At 40.2% G+C, this 22925-nt stretch overlaps 1 long non-coding RNA gene across 1 annotated transcript; it reads right to left on the bottom strand.

The window, feature by feature from the left end:
• Window positions 1-13634: 13634 nt before the first annotated feature.
• LOC113313941 lies at window positions 13635-21310 on the bottom strand. Its single transcript, XR_003342140.1, has 3 exons — window positions 20976-21310; window positions 14531-14636; window positions 13635-13683 (listed from the first exon to the last, which is right to left on the bottom strand). It is a non-coding gene; the product is annotated as an uncharacterized LOC113313941 (long non-coding RNA).
• Between the last annotated feature and the right edge of the window lie 1615 nt (window positions 21311-22925).

Consider the following 22925-nt stretch of genomic DNA (forward strand, 5'->3'; position numbering starts at 1 on the left):
GATTAAGCAAAAGAAAGAAGGAAAAAAATCTGATTCTAGAATGCCTAAATAAATCAAGTCGAAACTTACAGTATATGGAAAAAGAATACGGTATATAATTTTAAAAATCTGCTTCGTGACTTATTAAGATATGGAAATTTAACTAAAAAATCTGCTCATTTTTTTTTAAATATACACTTAGTGGGTGATTGTGATTTGTCTTTTAATTTTTTCTATTCGGATAATAAGTAAAGTTTCTTAAGAAATCACCAAATTCGAGCGCACAAATTATATCCATTTACCTTAGAACGCCAGAATCAAGCTCGTGACCAGCTGGCTAGTTTCCCAGACTATGATTTGTAAAGATTTTTTTTTTTTTTGAAGCATGAAATTAATTAGAACAATTACACTGTTATTACACGTGGGAATGTGATTCCCATTGAGTCGCTCAAAAGAATTTGATTAAGAAAAGTCGGATTCTTCCGTTTCCAAATTGATGTTGATAGGTTTTCGGCTTGGCTACCATCGGCTGCAAAGTTTGCCAGTCCATCCGCGGCTTGGTTTCCTTCTCTATAGTTATGTTGAATAGCACAACATGGAATTTTTCGCATTTGATGTATGATTTCCTTAATCATTTCAGAGATATATCATGGAGTTTCCCTTGGATTGTTGATGAAGTGCACGAGATTTTCCGAGTCCGTTTCGAACAAGACTTTAGTCCAATTTCTTTCATTTGATGTTCTGGTTGCTAACATTGTTGCCGACGTTTCCGCTGTTAATGTTGTGGTTATACCTAGAGGTTGTGCAAGAGACAGTACCATGTTCGTGCTAGAGTTCCTGCAAATGAATCCTGCTCCTGCCATACCCGGATTGCCTCTCGCTGCACCATCAGTATTTATTTTATACCACTCTTGTGGTGGTATACTCCAACCCACTTGAATGGTTGTATGGGATTTTGTGGTGTTTGTTGTGAGTCCGGAAGGACTCTCCCCGGGGAGAACTGGAGGGGAGGTCTTTTTTGCCCATTCAAATTCATGTTGGTATGCGAAAGATCTCGCCAAGATGTCGTCATGGGCGGACTGCTTCTGGTTGAATACGAGCTCATTCCTGGTATTCCATATAGACCAGAAGAAGAAACAACAGTATGTGATAGAAGAGGTATTACCTCGAGGTTGCAGTAATTGAGAAATTGATGTTTGGTTGTTTATGATAATTGGTTGGTGGTTACCTTGGGGATGGTTTGTTGATATGCGGTTAGATAGGGTGTTCCAAGTCGCCAGAATCATTGGGCAATGAATCAACATGTGATTGGATGTTTCAGGCTCAGAATTGCAACGTGGGCAGAGGTTGGAAGTAGAGAGATTGATGTGATGGAGCAGAGATAAGGTTGGTAAACCTTCATTTATAGCTTTTCACAAGAAAAGCTGAATTTTTGGAGGACACGGTAAGGTCCATAAGAATTTTGTGTTTGGGAGGAGTTGAGTGTGAGGTCGTGGGAGAGAGTTGTTTTCATGTTGGATTAGACAGTTGTATCCGGATGCTGTGGTATATTGACCAGATGTAGAGTGAGGCAAAATAATTTTGTCTGTTGTGTTGTTGAGGGGGAGGTGAGTGTTTATAATATGCTGGGTAACCTGGTTGGGGAGGATGCTCAGCTGATCATGATTCCAGTTATGGGAATATGGGTCGATTAAGTCTGCGACATATTGAATTGGGTCGCATTGGATTGGATCAAGGTTCTGAAAATGGGGTATTCAGTTTGCTTGGATAGGGGTATCCAAACCATTTCCTATTTGGTGAAATATATGATTTTTGACAGTAGGTATGAGAGATGTCATTTGTTTCCATTGAGGGCTGGCAGTAGTGGGTATTGATATCGTACCTTGCAATATCGTCTGGTGGTGGAGGTATTTCTCGTTGAAGAGGCTTGAGCAAATGGAATGTGGTTGGTCTTGAATTTTTCAATTTTTTTTAATGAACAGAGCTTTATTGTGATGACTACTCTTCCTAATACCTAGCCCTCCTTCCGCTATTGGTTTGTTTAGCTTGTTCCATCCTAATGGGTGAAGCTTCCGGACCGAAGAATCGTGACCCCAGAAAAAATCCCTGGTGATCCTATCAATTTGTTTGTGAACGTGGGTGGGGAAAATCTGTGCTTGCATGAGGTGATTTGAGGTTGGTGTTAATGAGATTTTTATTAGAACTAATCTTCCTGCAGGGGTAAGGCATTTTGAAATCCATCCTTGAGATTTGCGTGCCAATCTCTGGAGTAGAGGTTGAAAGATGTGACTTGAGGTCCTCCCATGTTTGAATTGAAATCCTAAGTATACATGTGGGATTGAAGTAGTCGGCATGCCAAAGAATTGGTGGAGGTTATCTATGTGATGTTGTTGTAGCCTTGGGCGGTGAATGATGGTTGCTTTTGCTGCATTGATAATTTGACCAGCTGAAGAGCCGTATGATTGAAGAATTATTTGGAGGTGATTATTACTTTCTTGGGTAGCTGTGTACGTGATGAGCAAATCATCAGCATACATTAAGTGAAGGATGGGGGGGTGTGTTTTTTGAAATTCTGATACCTTGAATCAGGTTTTTTGCTTCCAGTTTGGCAAGATTTGTTGAAAGAATTTCCGCACAGATGATGAAAATGTAGGAAGATATGGGATCACCTTGTCTTATGCCCCTGGTAGGAGTAATGAATCCATACAGTGTACCATTGACGTTGACTGAGTAAGTTACCGATCTGATACAAAGCATGATATATTCTACAAATATTGATGGAAAACCTAATTTTGTAAAAGTCTTTTTGATGAATCCCCAGTCTAAGCTATCATAAGCTTTCTGGATGTCAAGTTTGAGAGATATTTTGGGGGGTTTTAGTGGTTGATGATGTTTTGATGTGATGAAATAGTTCACTGGCAATTGTGATGTTATCATGTATTGATCTCTTAGGGACGAAGGCACTTTGATATGGACTTATTAAGAAAGGTAGGAGAGGACGTAAGCGGTCTACTAGTATTTTTGAGATGATTTTGTAGGTGACATTGCAGAGGCTTATCGGTCTGAAGTGGTATGGTTTCGTTGGGTTGTCTACTTTTGGGATAAGAGTGATGTTTGTATGATTCATGAGAAGGTGGATGTTCAAGTTATTGAAAAAACTTCGAACCATAGCAATTAATTGAAGATGAGTGGTGTCCCAGAAAACTTTAAAAAACTTACTTGTGTATCCCTCTGGACCAGGAGCACTTTCAGAGTTGATGGAGAACAATGCTTGCTTGATTTCCTTTATCGTTACTGTCGCCGAGAGCCGGTCACATTAAGATGGAGTCAATCGTGGAGCTACGTCTTCAAAGAGTTTGTAGATGGTGGATTTTCTACAAAGGCTAAAATCGTAAACTCATAATAATACGAAGCTCTGATTCAGAAATCAGACGTGAGTATCGAGACAAGGCCCTCTCATCGAATTCTCAACGGAGAGTACTTTCTCTCAGAGTACATGTAGATATGTAGTCTCACGACTGGACAACGACATATCTCATGAATACTGAACACTTTCAGTGATTATTTCTATATAGTATCACGAGATGGACGGCTCCTAGACAGCTTGCTCTGCTAGTATAGAGCGATAACGTCTTCAGGAACAAACAACGAGTTTACCCTGACTATATAAAGGATATGACTTACTGATAAGCTCATATCGGGATAATTAATGCTCCTAGACAGCTTGCTCTGCTAGTATAGAGCCACAAAGTTAATTATTCCTAATTACAATTGCTCCTATTCCATGGTCGAATCCACGACTGGTCCCATGGAATGGCAATAACAATTGTTCTGATTCTATGATCGAATCACACTTGATCTCATAGAATAGCAATAACTATATTATCTCATTACTCCGATTTCATGATCGAATCCACAACTGGTCTCATAAATGGTAATAGATAAATCTTAATTACTCCGATTCTATGGTCGAATCTACGATCCCATGGAATGGTAATGCTCACTTTATTATTCTGAATTCGTAGTCGAATCCTCAGCTGATCCTATGAATTAATAATAAACATCTTATTACTCAGTTTTGTGAATTATTCTCCACTGAATTCCACAATTAGTAATAAATAATCAACAACCGGGCGTCTGAGCTACCTCTAAGTAAGCCCCGATTCAAATGGTGAAGGTGTATTCAACGACGATACACTAACAGTCACCGCACGAACGAGTATTTCAAAAATACAACGAAACGATGAACCTATGCAAAATAGAGAAGAAAATAATAAATAATTAAAAATATTGACCAGGGTGCTGGGAGCACGGACACACGACCGACCGACCGTGTCGTGGTCAATCCACGCCAGTTTTATATTTTTAATGCATTTTTATTATTTTCCATGATTTGATGAAAATTCTCTCATTTTATCAAATCTCCTTCGTCTCGAGGAAACTCCTCGGTTTCATGGTACTTCCATAAATCCATAAAAATAATATAAAATTAAGGAAAGGAGTGTGGGGCGTGACCATTGGCCAACCCCATGCCTTGGTCCCAACCGGCCCCACACCCACGGTTCCTTATTATTTTATTATTATTATTATTTCTCTAATTTCATGAAAAAACTCCTTGATTTCATGGTATTTTGCACAAATCATCAAATAATAATAAAATAAAATAAATTATGAAAACTTGTGGGACCGGGCCTTGGCCGGCCGGCCATGCCCTAGCCGGTCCCACACGCCCCTTTGTTTTATTATTTTATTATTAGTTTTCCTTGAATTCATCAAATTCCTTGATTTCATGGTATTTCTCTCAAATTAGGAAAAATTCCCTCAAATCATCAAAAATACCTAAAAATATTAAAAAATTATGAAAACTCGTGGGACCGGCCAAGCCGGCCGGCCATGCCTCCACGGTCCCACACGCCCTTGTTTTTATTATTTTAATATTTTTGCTTCCTGAACTCATGAAAACTCCTTCAATTCATGGAAACTCCCTAAATTCATCAAATTTCTCAAAATTCATGAATTTTTCATAAAATCATCAAAATATTATAAAATTAAGGAAAAGGCACCACGGGACCGTGGTCACGACCGGCCGACCATGCCTTGACCACGGCGGTCCCACGCCTCCTCATTCCTTATTTTATAATTATTTTTCATCATCTCATGGTGTTTTCCTCAGTTTCGTCGAAACCCTAATTTTGGCATATTTTCTCGAATGGATGCTCAATTGCACGCCAGAAAATATCAAAATTCTCAGGACTGAGACGCGGACGCCTTGGGGACACGAGCACACTATCTTGACCGACCAAGATTGGCTCTTTGGCTCACGGAAGCCGGTCCCATCAATTTTCACAGTTTTGACCTAATTTGCACAATTGCTCGTATTAGGTCCAAAACTCTTCCAAACACTTTGGATTTTCATGAAGTGATCGTCAGGCGGTCACGTGACAACCCAGGGCGGTTTCATGACTCCATGGTCGGTCCCTCGCCTCGTCATAATTAATTAGGTTTTCTCACCTAAGGCTCAGACGAGCATTTTTGAATAAATGATTAAGCCAGCATTTAATCATTCTTCCACCAACAAATCGTCAACTCTTCAGGAGTTCTTGTATTTGCTCACGTGAGCATATGGACACTACATGGTTGATCCACGGTCCCATGTAGTCGCTCCCTCCTTCGTCCCATGGTTAAATTCTGACGAACCATGAATTGATCATCAATTGATCAAATTAGGGTTTCTGAATCCAAGGATCATCATTCCAGATTCCAACCTTAATAATTTTACGACGGCCTCATGGTCATTAATTTTATTAATTATGCTCGGTTCAACGACCAGTATTCTAATTAATATTTTTGGTACGCTGCCAATAATCCATCAGATGAGCAACACATGCTCAGACGATCAAATATTCAACAATTCATCACATGAGCAACACTTGCTCAGATGATAAATATTTGCTCAAACCAAGGAATATTGGTTCAACATCCATCAAATGAGCAATACTTGCTCACTTCATCGTAAGAACTATACCTCTGTCTCATGACATGTTCAATTCATGAGTTTCAGAACATCATGTTCAACACTCAGCAACTACATGGACTCATCGTCCCATCAAACCACGAAGTCATCAATTGACTAACAAACCACGAGACGTCAATCGTGTCACTTGGGGGGATATCACTTAGGGTTTTGGTCTGGCGGTCTACGGCACGTGTGTTCAAACACACGATGGAATGTGAGCAAGTCGTGCAATCAGTTGAAGGAATTCACGAGGTAGTGGGTGGAAAATCGACCAAGTCTCCACACGTTGAGCAACTGGTTTCAAACACGATCTCCACTTCCCCACTCCTTGATTCCATCAACTGTCACACTTCATGGAATCATGGTGTCTAAATTCCAGCAATATAAATAAGTCTCTGAATCATGATTGAATCATCACATCATCAGTATCATCAATCTCACGTCTCATCGACAACACGAGATCATCAACTCATCAATTGAGCAACTACTCTCAATTGAGCAATTTCAATCACTCAGAGCTTATCGTATTCGAATTCACACACCCACAATCTTTGATTACCATTGATTCCACACATTTCTCAGCTTCCCTCCTACAGATCAACCCATCCTCTCTTGTGACCGAATTTACTCTGGAACGGTCATTGTCTTGATTTAGGCCGGAGTACTACAGATTGATCTCTCGAATCTAAAGCACCCCCTTTGCAGCGGTGCATCTGTGTGAGGTTTAACATTTCGCTCGGTTCGAGGAGTCTCCTCCGTACGGTCGTCTCCTCAATTCCTTAAAAACCAGCAAATCGTTTTTCCCCATCTACAGATTGGCGACCACAGTGGGAGATCATTCTCTCGGTTGCAATCTCACAATTTCACAAGATGGTTGATCTCAGGTCGGTTCAGTTACGAATCCTAACACAAACCGTGCTAGCACTAGCAACAACAACAATCAGAATATCCCGGAGACAATTCCGACCTCCAACACTGATGGTGGTGACATTACCTCCTCACGCGAAGGTCATCCACTGTCCGGACGACACCCTGAAGAAGTCAGGAGATCCACCGCCTACCATTGCTGATCTTATCAAAGCGCAGGAGACTCTTGCAAAGAACCAGACTGACATGGCTGCTACACAGAAGGAGCTGTGTAATTATCTCAAAACTCTTACTGACAAGATGTCAGAGAAGACTCAAGAAAGGGAAAGAGAGAAGGAGAAATCCTCAGACGACGGTCCTGAAGTAATTCCAATCCATACAGTAGAAGACGACGAAGTCCACAAAACTGCTGCAGACAACTCATCAGCGAAGGGATCATCGAATTTCATCACTCGCGAGGATCTGGAGCACCTTTTGGAGAACCGTGGAAAAGACAAAACATCGCATGACCATCGTCATCAACCTCCTTATCCTGCCGCTACGCAGAGGATTCCACTCCCCAAAGGTTACGTTTCTCCAACCTTCACCTTATATGATGGAACTGGCAATGCTCGGGAACATGTCTCTCGTTTTCTCGAAGCCCTGGGAGAACATGAACATAATCATGTCGTTCGTCTCAAGGAATTCTCAAAATCTCTGAAAGGCAGAGCATACACCTGGTATAACAACATCGCACCAGGGACTATCAACAATTGGGGAGAAATGGTTAACGCATTCTACAGGAAATACTTCTTCGTGTCAGAACAAGTCACCCTCTCCGACCTTGGAAGAATGTTTCAGAGGGTCAGTGAAAATCCCAATGATTATGTGAAAAGGTTCAGAGTCCAAGCCCTGGATTGTCATGACCCAAACGTCACGGAGCAACAACTGGTGGACTTGTGCATCAATGGCATGCTCCCGGTCTACAGGGCCTTGCTAGAAAACCTTCGATTCCAGACTTTCTCAGAGCTTCACGAAGCTGCGAAGAGGTCGGCAACCACTGCACCCGCTCTTTTGGAAAGAGCAAAGTCTACAAAGACTGAAGATTCAAAAGACACTCGAGGAAGCAGGCGTTTGATCAACAAGCAGTATAACCTGCAACCTTCAACAAATGCTGTCGCGGAAGGGAGTAAGCGAAAAGCAGAACCACAACACAAGCAGACTTCCTCCACCCCTTCAAAGACACACAAGAAGGAGAATTCGAAAATCCCTCCTCAGCATACGGAAGATCCAGAAGCACCTGATTTTCCCTGTTCAATGGAAGAAGTTAATGAACTACTCGATGCCTGGATTCAAGACGGCGCAATCAAATTGCCTTATGTCAAGAAGGAACCAACTGAAGAGGCCATGGAAAATCCTCGATTGTCGCTTCCATAGATACGTCAGCCATCCCACGAGTGATTGCAAAATTTTGAAGCGCATATTCAAAGAAAAGGTCGAATCAGGAGAGCTCAACCTGGGGACTGAGGGGGTGCACAAAAACCCCTCCCAGTCAGAACTTTTACCATCTCTGAACCTCCTGTCAAGGAAACGGTCCAATCTCTGATCGAACATGTCTGCGAGTGTTGTATCTTTCGAAAGCTCAAAGGAAAGACATGTTTGCTGCACTGAACCACATCGTGTCCGGAAGACGTCCGCTGATCCAAGAGACTACCACCGGACCTTCAGCCACCGACACAGAAATGTATGACTGGGGACTGCTCACCACAGTGCACATTAAAGGAAATGAGTTCAAGAGGGCGTTCATCGATGTTGGTACCGCCGTCAACATCATCCCTTTGAAAACTCTCAGAGCTGCTGGTATTACTCGACGGAAGCCACCCACGCTCCCATAGCAATCAGGGACCACGAAGGAATCTCCAGAAACGCATACGGCTTCATCACTCTCAAAGTTACGGAAAGATCGATCTGCACTGAGGCCAAGTTTTTCATAATCCGGGAAGACCCTGGATACGACATGGTCCTTGGGAGAACTTGGATTCATGCTGAAAGGACAACGATGCCTTCAACACATCCTGTCATCGACAAGGATTCCGAGTCGGAAGACGAAGCAGAGGACGCACCACCGTTTGAGCATCTGGAAGAAGTAAAAACTCTGATGGGACTTACAGGAACTTGGAGATAATCCGCACACCTTTGTCAGAAGGTTTCGAGCTCAGGCAAGTCTTATTCCTCCTCTTGCTCCAATATTACCAATGTTCAAATACGCTACTATGGTCCAGGGACTTCTCCCATGAATAATTTAGCAGTCATCAAAAGCTACGAGTGGGTAACTTCACCTCAGCAATATTACACTCAATGGTTGGGTTCAGAACTTCTTCAAATCGGTCACTCCATCGAGAGGTTTATTGCTGAAGACTTGGCTAAGCATGATCAACACTATGCTGGATACTCTCTTCCGCGCGAGTGTCCATGGGCCACAATCGTGGAATTCCATCAAACAGGGAATTCCGAATCAGCGGAAGATATTCAAGGCACGATCGACCAAGCCTAACAAGTTTCATGAAGGGGACCTGGTTCTCAAAGCAGTTCAGCGCGGTCTTCATTCTACAAGGAACTCCAATTGGGAAGGACCATTCATGGTCGCTGAGTCCGTGGCCGGAGGATACTACAAATTGACCAACACAGATGGCAGAACCCTACCAGTAATTCACGAAAATTGGCTCAAGGCGTTTATCTGAAATTATTGGACATTTAAGGTATTGGGCGTTTGAAGCACTCATGGCGTTGGGATTTAACATTTAGGATTTTCTTTCATTTGTATTTCAATTCCTCCAAAACATTTGCAATACTTGCAATCAGTATTTGAATTCAGCAATTTATCAAAATTCAGTTCATATTTCGTAAAAGAAAATCTCTATCAAATCTACAAGAAAATCCTTAACCATCAGTCAATCCAAAACCATCTAAATATCAAAACCCAAGTATAAACCTCACATCTCTCAGAAGTTCAGAAGTTCAAGAGATCAGCAAGAAAAGGCTTTCGCTCATCAGCATCCTTCAAGATTTGCAAAGCCGCCCTCTCCTTGTTCAACTCCTCGGTCAGCTTGGAATCTTGTCCTCCTTCTCCTTCACAGCATCATTGGAAAGGGTATGTTCTTCTCACATGAATCCTTGATAACGTTTATTTGCTTACGAAGCCATTTCACGTTGAGGCCAAGTCTTTCTGAATTCTCCAAGTTAAACTCCCAATCAAAGAGTATATCTGGAGTCACGGTATTCCTGGGTCTCGTATGCATATCACTCACGACACGCAAGATAACGCCTACTTGCATGGTTAAAGCATAAGCACGCCCAGGGTTCCTGTCAACGATCATGTGGCCAAACTTCTTCCATATCGTCTCGTACAAGCGTGCATATCCAATGGGAACGCTGAATCCACCGACCAGTTCATGATACGGGAGTGAAGTGTTAAAGGGAGGATCGAACAACCCCTGCAGTTGGATATTCATACACTATTATACGGTTCTCAGTCACTGGAGCGGCTTCCACGACCAAAGCAACAGTTCCTTCGGTATTCTCCGCTGCTATCTCGGTTTCTTCTATCACTGAGGCAACAACCATCTGGTTTCCATAACATCAGCAGAGACCTTCTCATGGCCTCGAAGTGCAGGGATGGTTGTCTCTTCATCAATAACTTCGGAAGGTTAGAGTTGTCATCATTGGCTCCAGTATCCTCAACTTCGGTATTTAGCACCTAATACGAAGATTACATGAGGTTAGAGTCACGAAGCCAAAGGAGATTATGAAACACAGTATACCAGCAAGGCAAATCATCAAGTTCATCATACTACATTCAAGGCACGAGCAAATAACATGAAAGTCATGAAAACACATTTTACGATGAGTCCGTCTGAAGAAACTGAACTCTTCCCTGTACTAGAGACGAACTGGGAGCAATCTACAAGGAATCGAGGATGGGTCATATGCCATTCTCTTCGTATGGATGTCCTCTATGACATGTCAAAATTTCATGACAATCCGATGAACGAGCGAGTAGATGTGGCCAAAATATCAAGTGATGCGCAATCTGAAAAAGTTCTGGAAGTCTCCTGGAAGTTTACTATTTCGCCTTTTTCAGGCTCTGAACGTGCTCAAAACTTAAAAAGCTTCTATAAAGCTTGGAAATTTTCCGGGCTTGAATTTGCACATGCAGATCATCAAAATCCGACTCCGGACGAAGATTCTACAGCGTTTCTAAAAAGCTGGGTTCTGAATTTTCTGACGACGAAATTCGACTAAGTTTTCATATATTCACATGGGTTCTCATTCATTCATTCACAAGTCAGCACTTTTATACTTCTATGAAGAATATACAGGATATATACTTACTTGAGGAGTCTCCAAAGTGTCCAAGGGGTTGGAATTGTCCACATCAACGACAAGAGGAACATCACTTCCATCCGGCTCCGAATCTTGGGAATTACCTCCATTCCCTTCCCAGAGGATGATTGAGTTCCAGAATTCTCCATCTCCATGACGACATCCTCCTGTACACGTCCTTTACAATCAATATTTTCATCTATGAAGCACCATTTGAACATGTGAAGAAATACTTACAGTTTCTTCGTCACTCAAATCAGCGATTGCTTGTTCAGTAGCAGAAAATTGAAGACCTTCAAGACTCGATGGAGTAAAATTCTGCAACAAAATTAACAACATTGGCTTCATGATTCTAATGTAATAGCAATGAAAGTCACATGAGAAATATTGGGAACTCACCAAAGCACCAACTGGGGACTTTACGGTATTGGTAACAGCTTATAACCTTTATGCCTGCCTTCTCCGCCATGAATAACCGCCTCAGTCTCTGAGAAATCTACACCGATTCGAGGTCGTATATTACGACCGTCCTGTGGTGAAATCCAGTAATATAATCAGAATACAGTTCTTATAATTTCGTGAAGATTATATGAAGAAACATACCTGAGAGCATCCTGGAGACGACTTTCGTTTATCACCAGAAAGATACTTCAATCTTGGTCGACTGGAAATCATCTCAGCCGAAGGAAGATCCTTGAATGGAGGTCTGGGAAATCTTACAAAGCCACGCAAACGCCCAAGTTGCTGATCCCAGAATTCTACATAACCTGGGGTTACATAGGCGAATCTATCAGAACCAGGAAACCAGTAGCTACTCCCTCCACGTGAGTATGATCCAAATGAGTCCTGAGTTGCTCAACTGATGGCTTCCTTCTCCGTATGGTTGGAACACACTGATCCATACCCATTTGTCGAGCTGCTCTATCAATGTTATACTCCTCCACTGAAAGCTCTCCAAACGTGACTGATAGCAAATGACCAGGGTGCAACTCAACATGAAAGATCTTTCGCCATCACTCAGATGCGCACCAGACGTCAAACTCGTGCTTCTCCAGTATTGAAAGTCATCGGCTGAGAAACATAATCAGGGACTGACACCCACGGGCGAAAATTGAACTCAGATTCTTCATCTAACACATCAATAAAGCGTATTTTAGAACGAGGCTGCTTTGTGGACCAACGCATGATCCTAGCATTATCTTTCTCAGGGAAAGTATGGCGCGCATCAGTATTCGGTCCTTGCAGAACATTACGTGGAGTAGGTGCATAATTCTTAAAATGCTCCCACATCAAAGCTTGAAGAAACATCGTGTTGGCATAACACTCAATCTTCATAGAGCCGTTCGACACACTGGAGTCTATAATCAAGGAGTCCAGGTTGTAATACAAGGAGCCTAAGAATAAACTACCTATCGGAAGTTGCTCACCTTGAGCCATCTTAATAGCAAAGGGAATCACAAAAGGCTTCAACAAGTTTCCACTGTCTTCAAAAACGTCTCTGGACAACCATAAACATAAGAAAGCAGCAATGGGTAACATACCGTCGATGGGTTTATCAGAAACCTCGTCTTTGGGCCACCAGTGTGTCAACCAGGAAGCATAGCATCCTTTACTACCAGCCTTATTCGCTTTCTCCATTGCAGCTGTCAAGACATGAGAAACGGCGGTCTCCTCATCTGAAAGATCCCCAGGAAGATTGCCCGTGATCGGGAGATGCATCAGAGCCGCCACGTCTTCCAAGGTAATGGTAAACTCTCCCCATCTACATATGAAAGTGTGAGTGGGAATGCACCAGCGAGCAAACAGAGCCACAATACCACTTGCGTCATGATAAATGAACAACTCTCCAGAAGCTTGAATAGCTCTCGTCACCTGCGCCTGGTCGAGCATAGTCCTCACATGAGGAAAACCCAACATATGCCTCGCCCAGCCGGAAATTTCTCCAAAGGTCGTCGAGAAAGCTTAAACTCTATGATTGATGAGGTGAAGACCCTCGTTCAAGACAAAATCGAATCACTGTCTTAGGAGTCACCAATTTCTTCTGAGTAACAGTTCTGGGATTTATCAAAAGACGATACACTGGGGATTTCAAATGTTGCTCAGCTCCTGGAATATCTTTTTCAAAGAATGCATCATCTATGTTCGGGACATTCTTAATCCCAGGGATTTCGTCTTCGTCTCCCCCAACGGAAGTTTCATCCATGCATGTCTCATCTCTGGAGATACCATCATCAACGCACATCTCTTCCCTCGAGGCGTCGTCAGCTTGGGAATTGGTCATCTTTGCTGAGTAGCTGAAAAGGTTCACACTACATTCTACTTCAGTATGTCGTCCAGATATAAATCAAGGAAATACAAGCAAAAATGGTAACTCTTAACTCTTACCTTTTATACTTCCACTAAAAATAGTGATAGTAATGCTAGATTTAACACCTCAAAATCGTTCGTCTCTTCGAAAACTGCAAAAACAGACGAAACTTTATTTAATTTCCGAAACTGATTTTTCATGAAATCACGGACACAATTTTCATAATGTGAACATTCACACAACTGACCTATGAAGTTTACAACAATAAAATATTTCATCATAAATATATTGTCTATCTTCGAAGGTTCCTCAAAACCCACGTTTCTGATTTTTTCGAAAAAAAACAACAATTAATGCAACACTGCTTACATAAATTCTTTTCGAAAAAACAACAATTAATGCAACATTGCTTACATAAATTCTCAAGAATTTTATCTAATTCATGAAAATAAAATATACCATCATATTTTACACAATATATGTCACGGCTGCATATATATATATAAAAAAAAAATCCTTCGTATCGTAGTTATTTGTCTTTAAAACGAAGGTTTATTTGAAAAATATTGTGAAAGCTCACATCTCATACATATGATAAAGTTTTGTATTTACATGAAATCTCATAGGAAAAATTTTATCACTGGACACAAGTTCATCATACATATTTTCCTTCGTGTCATCATTATTTGTTTTTAAAACGAAGGATTATTCCAATTTCATGAAAATTCACTTCTTTTATGATGAAACCTTGGTATACATGAAAGCTCATATACTAAGTTTTATCACTGGACCTAGGTTCATATTAAAAAAAAAATCTCTCCTAAATCAGGGATTATGTTAGTTTTCAAAACTAACGATCGAACGAACATACGTTTTCAAAAACGAGGGTTTTTCATAAAACTCACACTAATATACACACATGTATATAACTTCATCATGATCAAAGCATGAACAACTCATGAGGATCATAAACATCAGCAAACGAAAAAAAAATTTACCTAACATGCGGCGGCCGGAATTCGGTCGGACGACGCCGACGATCGGTGGCGGCTGGCGGCTCCGACGGGAAAACTCTCCTTCCCTGGCGTGAAGGTGATGAAGGTGCTGGTCGTGTGTGAGGAAAAAAAAAAAAAAAAAAGAGGATTAATCCCTTTTATATCAATTTTATTTCCAAAACCTAATTTTCTAAGGATTTCCTTATTGGGCCCGAACCGCGAATCCTAACCGACCACGGACTCGTCGTCCAAACCAGCGGTTCAACACCAATTTATGCTCATCAAACGACGCTCCAATCATGACATTGAAGCCTTCATCAAGTCGTGGTTTGCTCATGCTCTCTAAATCCGGTAACGTCTCAACTTACGACTAAGTTCAATTACTGGTATTATTATTTATAGCCGGAAAATCACCATTTAATGCTGACTGAGGAACACAGCTTTCCTCGGTAAGCAGGGGACTTAATGTAGATGGTAGATTTTCGACAAAGGCTAAAATCGTAAATTCATAATTATACGAAGCTCTGATTCAGCAATCAGAAGTGAGTATCGAGACACGGCCCTCTCATCGAATTCTCAACGGAGAGTACTTTCTCTCAGAGTACATGTAGATATGTAGTCTCACGACTGGACAACGTCATATCTCATGAATACTGAACACTTTCACTGATTATTTCTATATAGTATCACGATATGGACGGCTCCTAGACAGCTTTCTCTGCTAGTATAAAGCGATAACGTCTTCAAGAACAAACAACGAGTTTACCCTGACTATATAAAGGATATGACTTACTGATAAGCTCATATCGGAATAATTAATGCTCCTAGACAGCTTGCTCTGCCAGTATAGAGCCACAAAGTTAATTATTCCTAATTACAATTGCTCATATTCCATGGTCGAATCCACGACTGGTCCCATGGAATGGCAATAAACAATTGTTCTGATTCTATGATCGGATCCACAACTTGATCTCACAGAATAGCAATAATTATATTATCTCATTACTCCGATTTCATGATTGAATCCACAACTGGTCCCATAAATGGTGATAGATAAATCTTAATTACTCCGATTCTATGGTCGAATCTACGATCACATGGAATGGTAATGCTCACTTTATTATTCTGAATTCGTAGTCGAATCCTCAGCTGATCCTGTGAATTAATAATAAACATCTTATTGCTCAGTTTTGTGAATTATTCTCCACCGAATTCCACAATTAGTAATAAATAATCAACAACCGGGCATCTGAGCTACCTCTAAGTAAGCCCCGATTCAAATGGTGAAGGTGTATTCAACGACGATACACTAACAGTCACCACACGAACGAGTATTTCAAAAATACAACGAAACGATGAGCCTATGCAAAATAGAGAAGAAAATAATAAATAATTAAAAATATTGACCAGGGTGCTGGGAGCACGGACACACGACCGACCGACCGTGTCGTGGTCAATCCCACGCCAGTTTTATATTGTTAATGCATTTTTATTATTTTCCATGATCTGATGAAAATTCTCTCATTTTATCAAATCTCCTTCGTCTCGAGGAAACTCCTCGGTTTCATGTTACTTCCATAAATCCATAAAAAATAATATAAAATTAAGAAAAGGAGTGTGGGGCGTGACCGTTAACCGGCCATGCCTTGGTCCCAACCGGCCCCACACCTCACGGTTTCTTATTATTCTATTATTATTATTATTATTTCTCTAATTTCATGAAAAAACTCCTTGATTTCATGGTATTTTGCACAAATCATCAAATAATAATAAAATAAAATAAATTATGAAAACTTGTGGGACCGGGCCTTGGCCGGCCGGCCATGCCCTAGCCGGTCCCACACGCCCCTTTGTTTTATTATTTTATTATTAGTTTTCCTTGAATTCATCAAATTCCTTGATTTCGTGGTATTTCTCTCAAATCAACAAAAATACCTAAAAAATATTAAAAAATTATGAAAACTCGTGGGACTGGGCCCAAGCCGACCGGCCATGCCTTCCACGGTCCCACACGCTCTTGTTTTTATTATTTAAATATTTTTTGCTTCCTTGAACTCATGAAAACTCCTTCAATTCATGGAAACTCCCTAAATTCATCAAATTTCTCAAAATTCATGAATTTTTCATAAAATCATCAAAAATATTATATAATTAAGGAAAAGGCACCACAGGACCGTGGTCACGACCGACCGACCATGCCTTGACCACGGCAGTCCCATGCCTCCTCATTCCTTATTTTATAATTATTTTTCATCATCTCATGGTGTTTTCCTCAGTTTCGTCGAAACCCTAATTTTGGCATATTTTCTCGAATGGATGCTCAATTGCACGTCAGAGAATATAAAAATTCTCAGGACTGAGACGCGGACGCCTTGGGGACACGAGCAGGCTATCTTGACCGACCAAGATTGGCTCTTTGGCTCACGGAAGCCGGTCCCATCAATTTTCACAGTTTTGACCTAATTTGCACAATTGCTCGTATTAGGTCCAAAACTCTTCCAAACACTTTGGATTTTCATGAAGTGATCGTCAGGAGGTCACGTGACAACCCAGGGCCGGTTTCACGACTCCGTGGTCGGTCCCTCGCCTCGTCATAATTAATTAGGTTTTCTCACCTAAGGCTCATACGAGCATTTTTGAATAAATGATTAACCCAGCATTTAATCATTCTTCCACCAAAAAATCGTCAACTCTTCAGGAGTTTTTCGTATTTGCTCACGTGAGCATATGGACACTACATGGTTGATCCACGGTCCCACGTAGTCGCTCCCTCCTTCGTCCCATGGTTAAACTTCTGACGAACCATGAATTGATCATCAATTGATCAAATTAGGGTTTCTGAATCCAAGGATCATCATTCCAGATTCCAACCTTAATAATTTTATGACGGCCTCATGGTCATTAATTTTATTAATTATGCTCGGTTCAACGACCAGTATTCTAATTAATATTTTTGGTAAGCTGCCAATAATCCATCAGATGAGCAACACATGCTCAGATGATCAAATATTCAACAATTCATCACATGAGCAACACTTGCTCAGATGATAAATATTTGCTCAAACCAAGGAATATTGGTTCAACAATCAATATTCAGCGATCCATAAAATGAGCAACACTTGCTCAATTCATCGTAAGAATTATACCGCTGTCTCATGGCATGTTCAATTCATGAGTTTCAGAACATCATGTTCGACACTCAGTAACTACATGGACTCATCGTCCCATCAAACCACGAAGTCATCAATTGACTAACAAACCACGAGACGTCAATCGTGTTACTTGGGGGATATCACTTAGGGTTTCGGTCTGGCGGTCTACGGCACGTGTGTTCATGTGAGCAAGTTGTGCAATCAGTTGAAGGAATTCACGAGGTAGTGGGTGGAAAATTGACCAAGTCTCCACACGTTGAGCAACTGGTTTCAAACACGATCTCCACTTCCCCACTCCTTAATTCCATCAACTGTCACACTTCATGGAATCATGGTGTCTACAATTCCAGCAATATAAATAAGTCTCTGAATCATTATTGAATCATCAGCATCATCAGTATCATCAATCTCACGTCTCATCGACAACACGAGATCATCAACTCATCAATTGAGAAACTACTCTCAATTGAGAAATTTCAATCACTCAGAGCTTATCGTATTCGGAATTCACACACCCACAATCTTTGATTACCATTGATTCCACACATTTCCCATCTTCCCTCCTACAGATCAACCCATCCTCTCTTGTGACCGAATTTACTCTGGAACGGTCATTATCTTGTTTTAAGCTGGAGTACTACAGATTGATCTCTCGAATCTAAAGCACCCCCTTTGCAGCGGTGCATCTGTGTGAGGTTTAACATTTCGCTCGGTTCGAGGAGTCTCCTCCGTACGGTCGTCTCCTCAATTCCTTAAAAATCAGCAAATCGTTTTTCCCCATCTACAGAGTTCTTCATCCAAAGTTGTATTTGGGACCTATATTGAGTGGTAAAATGATCAAATATGATTTGGATCACCTCATCTTTATCACTTACCCAGTTATTGTGTTGATCCTGTAATTGCTTTATGTTGTTGCGGCTTCGGTGGATGGTTGCCTTGGTGTGAAAGAATGTGGTATTATTGTCTCCTGATTGGAGCCATTGAATTCTGGACCTTTGCTGCCAGTATGTTGCATGGCATTGAAGTAAGGTTAGGTGATGACTGCGTAGTTCCTTCTCGCGATGTAACCAAAAATTTAGTTCTTCACCGTTGTGAATAGCACATTGGTGTTATGCCATTTTTATCTGTGATGTAGATTTTCGAATTAACTTTGGAAGATGACCAAAAGTGTCTTTGTTCCAGTCCATTAATTTTTGTCCCGTTGTGATTAACCTGAGTTGAAGATCCAAGGTAGAATCTGAGTCGCTTTGTTGTGTCCAGGCGGTTTCGACGATTTGATTGAGGTGTGGATGTGTTAGCCATAGATGCTCAAACTTGTAGTTTTTTTGCCCTTGCCAGTCTATTGCTTTGGTGTGCAGCAGGATGGGTGCGTGATCCGATGCAATCCTTGGAAGGTGGGTGACTCCTACATGAGGGTTCGCTGTTCGCTAGTGTTGGGTTGCAATTGCTCTATCTAGTCTTTCCATGATGTTGTCTTGACCTTGTTGGTTGTTTGTCCAAGTGAATGGATCTCCTCGAAATCCAAGATCGATTAAACCCATTTGGTCGATCATTGTTAGGAACGGTTGAGCCTGACCATAAGTGACTTGTCTGCCACCTTTTTCTCCGATTGATCCATTATGTCATTAAAGTACCCTATTAGGAGCCACGGAGTTGAGATGTTGGTATTTGAGAAGATTGTTGGGAAATCTTGCCACAATTCTGTTCTTGCATCTGGATGAGGAGGGTCGTAGATGCCAGTACACAACCACGATTGTGCCGGGCCAGGTGGAGTAATGATGACGTGAATGTAACTTTGTGACTGGAGAAGTACCCGGATGTTTAGGTTGTTCCACATAAGACATGGTCCACCTCTACGACCTACTTTAGGAACTGAGGTAAGGTTTTGGAATTGGAGCGATCGAGCAAGATGTGACATATGTCGGTCATTTACTAAAGTTTCTGAAAGGAAAGGATATCGGGTTTATGCAAAGATACTAGATCTCGTAGGTGTTGAATAGAGGTTGGATTGTTTATGCCTTGACAATTCCGGGCTAGAATGTTCATTTTGGGCTAGCACAGCTTTGGGTTTTGTTGAGTTTCTTAGGTGAGATTTCTATAAGCCCGATTAGAATTGTATGTTAATGGGCTTTGACGCCAGATTTGAAAGGAAAAAAAATTGGTATTGAAATTGGGTTTTTAGAGGTAAACAGGTTGTGGGAATAACAGTTGTGGCTCTTGATTACGATCCAATAAAGACTGCAGAAGAAATTATCTAGACTAAATTGAAATAAAAGATGATAATTTGGTGATACCTGGGCTGGCATACTTGCCTTGCACTTTGAATCAGCTTCAAGTTTAGTGTGTGATTTAGAATGATGGGGAACTTGGGGTTAAAAAAGCGATAAAAATAAACAGCCGTGGGATTCACAAAATAAACTATTCAGATTAAACTAAATAAAACCAAATAAGACCGAACGAACGAGTTAACAAGGGAGTCAAAACAGGACACCACAGGCACCTACATCACTTCTAGGTATACAATCTATCTTTTTTTCTTTAAACTTTTTTGGTTACTTACGAACACATCAAGCTACAGGATGCCGGTCAAAAAAGGGGGTCAAAACAGGACACCACCTACTTCACTTTTAGGAAACATTTTCACTTTTCTAAAATTATTTTTGGTCTTTACTTTATTTTGTTTACTTGCGAATACAGCAAGCTACAGGGATGCCGGTCAAAGCAGACACCACCTACGTCATACTAGGGAACATTTTCACTTTTTTGAAATTACTTTTCATTATCTTAATTGGATACTTGGGATCACAGCAAGCTACAGGGATGCCGAGAACATTAGAACGACGGGAAGGAAAAACCGATGAATAACATCAGTTGCATCAATCAATTCCATTTAAATTTTCCGATGGAATTCCAACTAAAAACTATCCAAAGATTAACGTATCGACAACAATCCTAACCAAATCACTTATACGAACAACAGATGAAATTAAAAGAAAAAGAACTAACGAAGCATCATAATCCTTGTACTATTAAGAATCAAATCAGCAAACAAAGGCATGCAAAACTAAGTTAACCAAGAGACAATTAGGCGAGAGAACGAAATAAAGTGAACCTGATGGAACAAAAGAGAAAGAGATAAACAACCAAAGGCATGCAATACTAAGATTAACCAAGAGGGATCGGAGGGTGCACTAACAGAAGAGAAAGACAAGAAGAAAAACATAACCATGGAAGGCTTTGAAAGAGAAAAACGAATAAGCTATGAAAATTAAGAACGTGAATCCCATTGATTTTACCTTAACATTTGAGAGAGACCCCAATCATCGAATCCTCTATTCCCCACCATCTTTATCACCAAACACACTATTCCTAACTCTGTTTGGGTGCGCTGGGTTTGTATGCCAGCCCCGGCGAAGACGACTACTCGGGTTTCATTGAGGTTCTTTTTTTGCAACTGCCGGTGTTGTTTTGATTAATTTAGAAGAATGATAAGTAAGGTTTGTTGACATGGAAAAGATTGAGCCGGAAAATATCATGAGATGAATAACACACTAGACATTTGAAGTGCTTATATGATAGTGACAAAGACATTCTGGTACAATCATTCTCGACTTTGGAAAAATGAATGATTATCTTTTTTTTTTATGCATTTTACTCCGACGGGATTTGGGTCATCAAAATCTTGCCATCCTGAATGTAATCATGAAATCACTATTTTATTAGAAATGAATTAAAATGCGACTACAGCCAATTAAAAAAGAAAAGAAAAATTAAAGCCTGCCCCCTTGTTTTTCTAGTAATTTGAAATTTGGATTATAAATCAAGTTCATTAAAAATTCGGCCCTAGGAATAATTGTTGGATTTATCTCGTGAGCCTTGCACAGTGACCTGCATCTTCTAAATCAGCATCAGGATCCAAATTTTTCCATACATCACATACATCTTTTACCCGGCTAATTTGGGCCTAATCATATTATTTGGGGTCTATATATGTCTACAAGACAAAAACAAACATTTAGAAGTAAACTGTAAATTTCCTTATCCAGCTATTTTACTTAATGACTAATTGATTTTTGATTAATTAATGTTAATCGGATGATTAATTGACGTTTAATCATGTTGATCTAGAGATCAACTAATCTTTCGTCAACAACAAAATATGTAAAAAAAAAAAATTGAAAAATCTCAACACAGAATCAGTATGTGTTCATGTCCTCGTGAACCGATTCTGAGTTGGTGCACCAAGAACCGGTTGACATATATATACATAAAATCCGATTATTACAATCATTTTCTCATTAGGCTTACAGAAAAAGAAAAAAAAAATTCTTTCGCCCAGATTCGGTCTATATGGACATGAAGATCAACTGATGTGTTGAAAAATATCAAACAAAATTAAAATTCATACTACTGCCCCGGAATGAGTATGACATACTCATTCTTTGTTTGAAAATGAGTATGAAATCATACTCATATTCTCAGTTCGAGTATGAACTATACTCACTTTCAGCTCAGGTAATTTTTCATAAATTCATACTCGTTTTGAGTTCGAGTACATCACTTAGATTAGATTTTTTATAAATTTACTCATTTTGAGTTCGAGTACGTCACTTGGATTTTGGAATGAATATGAAATCATATTAATTCCATGATCGAGTAAGTCATAAAATTGTTAACAATTGGAGGATGTTAAATAACCACATGGACCGATTCCAACGGTTAAGAAATCAAATGCTATACAATTGGTTTATGTGAACATTCACATAACTCGATTCTAGCAACAAAAAAACATACGGAAAACGTGGTAGTTTTTCCGTACCAGAATCGGGGATATGGGCATGAACATCAACCAATTTTGTTTAAATATCCATCAATCAGAAAATATATACAGAATAATCGGTTAACGTGGTCATAAACATAGACCGATTATTATAGGAATCGGACAATATGGACATGAACGTCAACTGATTGTGATCAAACACAGAAACTCAAGATTGTTTGTGATTTTCATTTTTGAATGGATAAATCAATCATAATTATAATTAAGAGTAATGGTTGCAATCGACTATGTTTAGCTTGAATTACTTTTAAAGAAAAAAAGATGATGAAATTTTCTTTAAATCGATCAATGTACTTATAATGATTGATGAAGTTAGGTTTCAATTTTAGTTTGTGTTTGAAATGATTTGAATGGATTTTGTTTTGAAAGAATTTGAATAGGTTTAAAATCCAGGAGGATAAAATTT

Source organism: Papaver somniferum, chromosome 9 (genome assembly GCF_003573695.1).
Source record: "Papaver somniferum cultivar HN1 chromosome 9, ASM357369v1, whole genome shotgun sequence".
NCBI classification, from domain to species: Eukaryota; Viridiplantae; Streptophyta; class Magnoliopsida; order Ranunculales; family Papaveraceae; genus Papaver; species Papaver somniferum.